We start from the raw sequence: 9,282 nt of genomic DNA, 5'->3' as shown, positions 1-9,282 counted from the left end.
ATTTATTTGGCATCAGATAATTCACGTACCGAGCAACTTATAATGACAATAAAGAATGATGTGTAAAGATCGCCTATATACATCTTGATAATATTCGGAAACTGCCCCTTTTAATTAGAGTCCTAGGGGTGTAAATAGGGGTGAAAACGGATCGGATACGGAGCGGAGATTTTTTTTTTAAAATAGAATTCCTTTAAATTATTTCAACGGAACAAGCCTTCTCTGATTTGATTTTCGAGAACTAGCCTCCACCGATTTCTAGGATCGGTGGAGCCAAAAAAACACAACCTACACCGGTCCCTAGAACCAGTGAAGCCAACATTTACCCCGCCACAGATATGCTGCACCAAATGCCACACCAAGACCCACACCGAGACCTCCACCGATCCACAGGATCGGTGTAGCTTTAAAAAACGTCTCCACCGGTCCACAGAACCGGTGTAGGTTTAGGATTTAAAATTAAAAACAGTGAAGAGCCGTCGAAGGTATATTTGAGTGGTTCCAATTATTTTCTTTATTCATTGTATATAGGCTGCTTTCAAATTCCAAATGTTAGTACATAACGGGTCTATTTCTACCACTATTCACTTCTGCTTATGTGGAAGCTAATTATTTGTTCAATTAAATTATTGTGTTGCCATGTCGTCAAGTAAACAAGAGATAGTCTAGATATAATGTGGAAACAGAAAAGCTGAAATATGTTGGGTGTCTCCATCTGTTTTTGTATTCGAGGATGGGATGTTGCTCTATATAACTTGGGATTTAAAATTTGAAATCAAGGCTCCACCGGTTCTAGGGACCGGTGGAGGTATAGATGAGAGATCTTCTATGGCGAGGCTATCTGGTGGTGCAAAATTAGCTCTACCGGTCTCTAGAACCAGTGTAGATTGGATTTTTTTTACTCCACCGATCCCTAGGATCGGTGGAGGCTAGTTTTCCAAAATCCACTCAAACAAGGCTTGTTCAATTGAAATAATTTAAAGAAATACTATTTAAAAAAAATCCCGGAGCGGATAGCGGTAAAACCATATTCATATTTTTTTTTTTGGATATGGATAGAATCAAATATTTATTAAAATAATATAAAAATTATTAAAAAAAATACTAAAATTCATAATATATATATCTAATTATAATAGTAAATAGCATAATTTTTTCATAATATTATATATTAAAATATATGTTATATATCTACTATATGGATATAGATAATTGAAATTTAAAACCATATCAGTATTCATATCCGAGAGGATATTCGAATATCGGATATCTACATCTATTTTTTTGAATACGGATCAAATATTATCCATACCATTTTTATCCCTTCAGCAGGTTAGTACAAAATGAAAAGTATTTACATCAATGAATTTTTGTTGTCCCCTCTCTTGTAGAATTTTTTTAAAAAACCATAATTAAAAATTTAATTTTAGCAAACCAAATTTTGGTCATCCCACGTTTTCTAAGCCCAAAACTGTTCATGGTAACGCCATTGTAGAATTAATATTAAAAGTCTAAATTATTTTTTATTCCAATTATTTGTAAATATTAAACTTTGTAATGTTTAGATGGATTATATGAAAGATCTAAAATCTGATGCAAAACCGTAGAAAAATAATTAATGCAAATCAACGTTTGAATGTGATCGACTGCAATAGATATTAATGCAAATCAATAAGAAAAAACACATTGCACCATCAACCTAAATTCTCTTAGACAATTTTTACCTTTGTAAATGATTCTGATTAATTGCACTAATAACTTAACAATGTTATGGTTCATTTGCAAATGAAATGAAGCACAATACAAAATATCAACAAAGAAAAAAATGCACAGTAAGAAAAAAACATTCAAATATTGATCAGCTGTCAGCTCCAATACTCATCTCAGATAATTACTCCAATGTGTTATAAGCCATAGCAAGATATGTATTCAAAAAAGAAGAAAATGTACAGTAAATGACATCCAAACACTCATATGTCAAGCTAAAAGACTCATATCAGGTAATTACTCCATATTTGTGTTATTAGCCATAGCAAGATATGTACTTAAAAATAAAATAAAAAGTAGTTAACTAGATACAGTCCTACCCTCTAAATTATACCTCCTCAAGAAAACAAAATAATTTCTTGTCAAATTTATGGCAAGCCTCTTGACAGACTTTAGACTTTCTTTACTTGAATTTTTTTTGCAACTATATATGTTTACCTACCTCTAACGAAATTTCTAACTTCGCCGTTGATTGTAGCGCCTTACACTTCAGATCTTTCGGACATACTTCGTTTCACCTGACCGATATGGGAATTAGTTGATATGTATTAAAGGGCTCTCTTCTAATACAATATCAACTTGGTTCTTTGGGTACTCAAAATTACCAATGTGGCCTGCCGCCACTGATTCTGCAAAAATAAACAAAATCAATTTTTAAGTATTAGAAAGATGTTGTACAATACAATACAATACAATACAATACAATACAGCTTGTCAGCTTGATATATACAAAATTACCTACACAACCATGATAGGAGCTTTTTGTAAAGTTTGGAATTTGGCTATGCTTGTGCAATTTTATGTCAAATGTTAGTCAGGGGATTGGGCCCAATGTTCATACATACACACATATCGTTATTAAGGGTTTTATCGGAAAAAAGGTTGGTATTCATGTTAAAAAAAATAAAATACTTTTCTCTCCATCATCTTATTCATTTCTTTTTGTGTTCATATTAAAAAGCACATCACCTTTTTCAAAGTAATACAATATAAATAAATAAAATGGCTTCTAAAAAATCGTTGTAAATGTTACCAAATCCATTCCAAATTGCCTAAATCAACCATCCATACTAAGAGAAGATACAACTTCAGTTTTCTCCATCATCTTACTCATTTTATTTGGTAGAGAAACCATCCATAGTCTATATATTTCAACTTTTTTGTTAACTATTCTTATTTGTAGTTTGTATATTTTGAGTTTGATGTTAACTATTGTTTGAATGTAGCTTGGTAACTAAAATTTGATAGATATTTGTCACTAATATATCAAAAGCACTCAAGATGCATAATTTCTAAACTGTAACTAATAATTATGAGAGAAATTAATCTGTTAACATGTGAGCTAAATTTATACTCTTTTGGTTCAACATGTTTACATTCTAATTGTGTTCTTACCTAACTAGCATCATCCCATATATATGAGCAGGAGAAAAACAGTTTTTTTTTTTTTTTTAATTGTAATATATATTAAATTCTTTTAATTGTGTTTTACCTAGGGCTGCTAATGAGCGGGCTTCAGTCCATAACCGGCCCGTATCAAAATTAAAATGATAAATGTCTAGTTTATAACCAGTTTGAATTTGAGAAGCTGCTGACCATGTCCAGTCCATCCAACTCAGATCATTACAAAGTCCAGTTCAAATTGGTCCTGTTCGAAATGAAATGGATGGACAACCAATGGGCAATATGAAAAATAATTGCTTCAGTGAACTTAGCAATATGAAAATTATTTTTCAATAAAGAGACTTGCTTCCTCTCAACCAATTCATTCAAATACTAATATCACAGCATATTATAATAAAGTAGCAATCGACCGCATTCTATAATATAAATCTTACCAAGAACAAGAACACAACCACCAAGTGTCAGAAAAAAACATAATATACAAACAAAATTCAAAGCAAAATGATATAACTCAACATTAACTCTAATTAAAACTAGTCTTTAACGCAACATGGAACCCAAAAAACCTAACACAACTCCGATTCGTCATCTAGCTCCAGCTCAAAATATTGTAAATATAAGAATATTTGAACCTGCCAAAAACAAAATAGATTTTAGAATGTAACATACAAGGAAAAAGTACATGTACAACTCGCTAGGTCGGTTCAGTTATACATAATTAAGCCAAAGTGAAAAAGTATTAATTAACTCAAACAAAAGCATCAATGCTGGTTAGCTCGTTTGTAGTAACAAAAGAATGAAGAAATAGTAAACAAATAGTTGAGATAAAATGGTGATGAACATAGTTGAGATAAAATGGTGATGAACATAACACACACACACACACACAAGAGAGAGTATCGTGATCATGGCGATCGCATGGAACTCTACCTCGCACCATCGAAGACTCCAACACTAGTGGAAAATATGGAATTAGGATCGGTTATAAACACATATCAGTATCGGAATCCAACCGATCCTGATGAAGGCGATACTGATACTATCAGGATCGGTTTTATATTTTTTAAACAACCGATCCAAATAGAAACTATTAGGATCGGTTTTTAATAAAACCGATCTTAATAGTTGTTATCTAGATCGGTTTTTGAGTAATAACCGATCCAGATACGTACTATCAGGATCGGTTTTTATGTACAACCGATCCTGATAGTTTTTTTGTATTTTTTTTTTATTAAAAAAACACATCTAGATCAGTTTTTTAATAATAACCGATCCAGATACGTACTATCAAGATCGGTTTTTATGTAAAACCGATCCTGATAGTTTTTTTGTATTCTTTTTTTATTAAAAAAAACACATCTAGATCGGTTTTTTAATAATAACCGATCCAGATACCTACTATCAAGATCGGTTTTTATGTAAAACCGATCCTGATATTTTTTTTGTATTTTTTTTTATTAAAAAAAACACATCTAGATCGGTTTTTTAATTAATAACCGATCCAGATACGTACTATCAAGATCGGTTTTTATGTAAAACCGATCCTGATAGTTTTTTTGTATTTTTTTTTAATTAAAAAAAACACATCTAGATCGGTTTTTTAATTAATAACCGATCCAGATACGTACTATCAAGATCGGTTTTTATGTAAAACCGATCCTGATAGTTTTTTTGTATTTTTTTTATTAAAAAAAACACATCTAGATCGGTTTTTTAATAATAACCGATCCAGATACCTACTATCAAGATCGGTTTTTATGTAAAACCGATCCTGATAGTTTTTTTGTATTTTTTTTATTAAAAAAAACACATCTAGATCGGTTTTTTAATTAATAACCGATCCTGATAGTTTTTTTGTATTTTTTTTTATTAAAAAAAACACATCTAGATCGGTTTTTTAATTAATAACCGATCCAGATGTTTGGTTGAATGTAAAAAATAGAATTTTAATTATTTGGCCAGCTTCCATTTATATATATATGCTGGCCCAATTAAAATGCTACCGATACAAATCACAGATTGATAAATATATATATGCATACAAATCACAAATAGATATCAAACACATCCTACAAATTAAGTTTACGTATCATAAATTATGTTTACACATACAAATCACGTACAAATCCTAAATTAAATATCATAGACATACACATCCTACAGATTAAGTTTACACATCCTAAATTGTTGTACTTCATGTCTACTGTACCTCTTTCAGGAAAATTTGAACCCACATTTTTCGTAAGTTGCTCAAGCGTTGTACAGTATGTTTGGCGGGAATATCCTACATTTTTTAAAAGATAGAAGAGCATGCACAATTAATTGTGTATTTTATTATATTTGAAGCAACAATGCTTAATTACTTTTTGAAAATATATAAATGCATACCTTTAAGTTTGGAAAAGTATATATGTGTTCGTTTATTATGTCTTGCATGAGCAACATGACATAATATGCACATTCCCAGCCGTCTGGTTGTTGTGGGCACTACATAATAAGTTTGAAAAAATTGAAATGTATGTTAATGAGCATACAAATGGCTTTAAGGTTATATAATCACAATTTTTGTCTTATAATCATATATCTCAATAGAAACTATTACCTTGCAATCGTTATGAATCGTCAAAGAAGTCTCCATTAGCCTGTTGAAGACACTGTTGAAATATGAACACATTGAACAATCAGTACTTACGAGAGATATTTAAAATGATAAATAATAAAATAATAAAAAAATCTAATGCATTCTAAACAAACGTAAAATTTAGGATGTCACTTACTCCTCGACCGCAGCAGTGATCATTAGCATTTTTTTACTTTTCTTATCGGAATCGTACACGTACAATGCACTTTCTCTTGGCATAAGCACGGTCAATACCCAATGATTGCTGCATGTTAGGTTTGTAGAATGTCATATTATATAATTTTTATATTTTGACATAAATATAATAAAATTAGAATATATATATAACACTAACATGTGGTGATAGGGTATAAATATCAATCTCTTGTCCCGATTTTCGTTGAGTGCTTGCCCTATGTATTGAAGTACACCTCCTCGATCATCACTTAGCATGGTGGCATTCGTCCGCTGGGGGTCCATGAAACCAACCTGCACATCGGGAAATTCCTCCTTGATGTATTTGTGCCAATACCTAAAAAAAAGAAGGCATACAGGTGTTCTCAAATTTGTTTTATTTGAATTGAAGGTACTAAATTCTATAATTATTACGAATATTAACTCACAGCATCCACATCTGAATGATTGGTCCAGTGAGCCACTCCCGTGGTGCAAGCAAGGCCGCATAATCATCTGCATAAACAGATATGGAGTCTGCTGAACAAAAAAGATCAAGTGGCGGATCGATTTTGAATGGACTGCCATCTAGCTCCGCAAATCGATCACGCAGATGCTTGAATGTTCGTCCCAGCTTGTCAAAGTTGATACCATCAAACGCCTTGCAGTGACTCGTTGCTTTCCCACCTAAAGGAAGATGTACCTCTTCGCGTGGTTCCTGCAAAATTTCGTAATAAATTGAAATAAAATCCATAATGAACCATGACTCTGTCATATAGATACAAATTAAGAAGTAAACTTAGCAATAACATACCTCATCTGAACCTGTCAATATCATGGGCATCGGCCATGCAGTGAAACTGCCGAGGACCGATCCAAGGGTTAACTGCTCACCATTTGGTACAGGTAAGGGGAGCTCTAGGAAGTCCACATCTTTAACACCATCCACCGTTACTCTTGCATGGTCGGGCGGCATCGGCCTGTTGTGAATTGTTCCACCGGGTGCAACTGGAACATGAATTGTCCCCATGGCCACCACAATAGTATTCTCACCTACTTTCGCCATGAGTTTGCAGCTGAGTTCTGCCTCCTGTACAAGTATATGTATTTACTCGAATAAAATCCGAATATATATGAAACTAAGGCATATGCCAACTGATTTAAATCTGAATTTGCATTACCTCAGTAAACTCGGAAAGATCGGTATATGGTTTAACTGACTGGCAGCTGCTCTGAAGGACCGTTGGGGTAAACGTCTTTTCTTGTTGGCCCATCGTCTGCCGAACCAAAATTGCAAGTTCAGATTTCATTTGTTCGGTTATTTCTTGTCGTAATCTCTCCTCTATTCCTCTTACTCTCTCCTCCACTCTTTGATCCACTCTTGCGTTAATTTCTTCTTCTGATGTCTTCGAGGTACGTGTCCTCCTTATCCGGCCCTTCCCGAATGTTTGTGAGTGTGGAATGAGACCTCCCACTCCTCTCACCCTCCCAGGATGTTCCGTATTTGGCAGAGATTTTCCTAGAACATCCTCGTATCGTACCACCGCCAACTGGCCTTGTTTGAAAGCCGCTTCTTGTTCTTCCTGAAATGATAACATGCATGTTACAACATAATAATTTAAAGTTGAATTTCAATTAATAACAATATCTAAACCCTCACAATTCTGTTGATGACCGGTATGTATGTTTCTGGATAAAAGAGTTCCTTGGTCTCGTCTGAGAGCTTCTGTCTGGCTAGTTTCCATGTGACGTGCCTATGCTCAACAGACAAATCAACAAGCTCATCTGGTGTCAATACAGTACTAGTTGACCCTTGGGAAGACGGATCACTAGATGCTTTCTCATCTGCAATCGCCTGCATAGCATCTTTAAGTCTTTTTTGGAAACCTTCACCACTGTAACCTTTGGATCCCAAGAAATGCGGATACTTGTTGTGGGTCTGGTTCTCCTTCCCAATCTGGCTGGCAGCCTTCAATTTCAACAAATAAATAATTGGCCTTAATTATAAATAAATTTGAATTCTAGATTAGAGATAAGATAGGTGGTTCCTAGAAATAAACATACATCAAATTCCGCTGTCATTCGGTACTTGACAAATTCTTCCCAATCTTTTTCTTCAATCTGGAGCTTACCAAAATCGGGCGTCTCACCCTCGCGCCACACTCTAGTCAACTCGGTTCTGAACTTCCGGAGACAAGTAGCCATTTTCTGATAATAATATTTCTTCACTTCTACTTTTTCGGGTAATTTCCAGCTCACCTACCAAACAAATAGAAATTAGGGTTTGTAGTTAAACTAATCAAATTCTTTTTAATGAAATTAGTACCATGTTATCTACCTTAAGTATTTCCCATATTTTTTGCTTGTACTCATCTGGAACATCTTTCCATAGTTGGAACCTTATAGGAATAGTCCTTCTTACCAATATCCCAAAATCCGTTGCAAAACTCGTTGTCTCTCGAGTAACAACCGGCCTGAAATATTTGTCAAGTTCCAGCGTTTTGTCTTTCTCGTTAAACTTCTCCTTAATTTTGTTAGGCCCTCTTCCTCGTTTCTTAATCGATGCCGACACACTACCATCATGATCACTGCCACCTTCCATATCTGTTTTATTTTTAAAACAATTAATTGAACTCAATGCTACATTATCTCTAGAGAACTATAATTAGTACAACAAAGTTATACCATACAACAATTAATAGCAATGCAATTACCCGATTATATAATGAAATAAAGAGGAGATAATCCAATCCATGCATAAAATTAAAATGAGACCACAAAATTGATCTAATCTAGGGTTAACAAAAATAATTAAATAAACCGAATTAATTACCCGAATTAATTATCAACAAATACCAAATAAAATTCTCACAATGCCTTGGTACCAATTATACTTGAGTAACTAGGGTTAACAAATATAATTAAATAAACCGAATTAATTAGCAACAAATACCAAATAAAATTCTCACAATGCTAACAATTTCTCACAATGCTAACAATCCATGCATAAAATAAAGAGGAGATAATACAACAATTAACAACAATTCTCACAATGGTAACAATTTCTCACAATGCTAACAATTTCTAAAAAATTCATAATAAACCGAATTAATTAGCAACAATTTCTAATCTGATCCAAACAACAATTTCTAATTCAAAATGCTAACAATTTCTAAACCATTCCTAACAAATCAATTTTAGAGAGGGAGAGGGAGATGGGACTTACCCGAATTTGAGAGAGAGGGCCGGGTTTAAGAGAGAGGCGGGGCCACCAAGCCAACGGAGAGGAAGGAGTGGAGGAGAGGCCACGGGTTTGA

The sequence above is a fragment of the Carex rostrata genome, chromosome 2 (assembly GCF_964058835.1).
Source record: "Carex rostrata chromosome 2, lpCarRost1.2, whole genome shotgun sequence".
NCBI lineage: Eukaryota > Viridiplantae > Streptophyta > Magnoliopsida > Poales > Cyperaceae > Carex > Carex rostrata.
The sequence above is the reverse complement of the archived record's forward strand: the minus strand, read 5'-3'. Positions refer to the sequence as shown.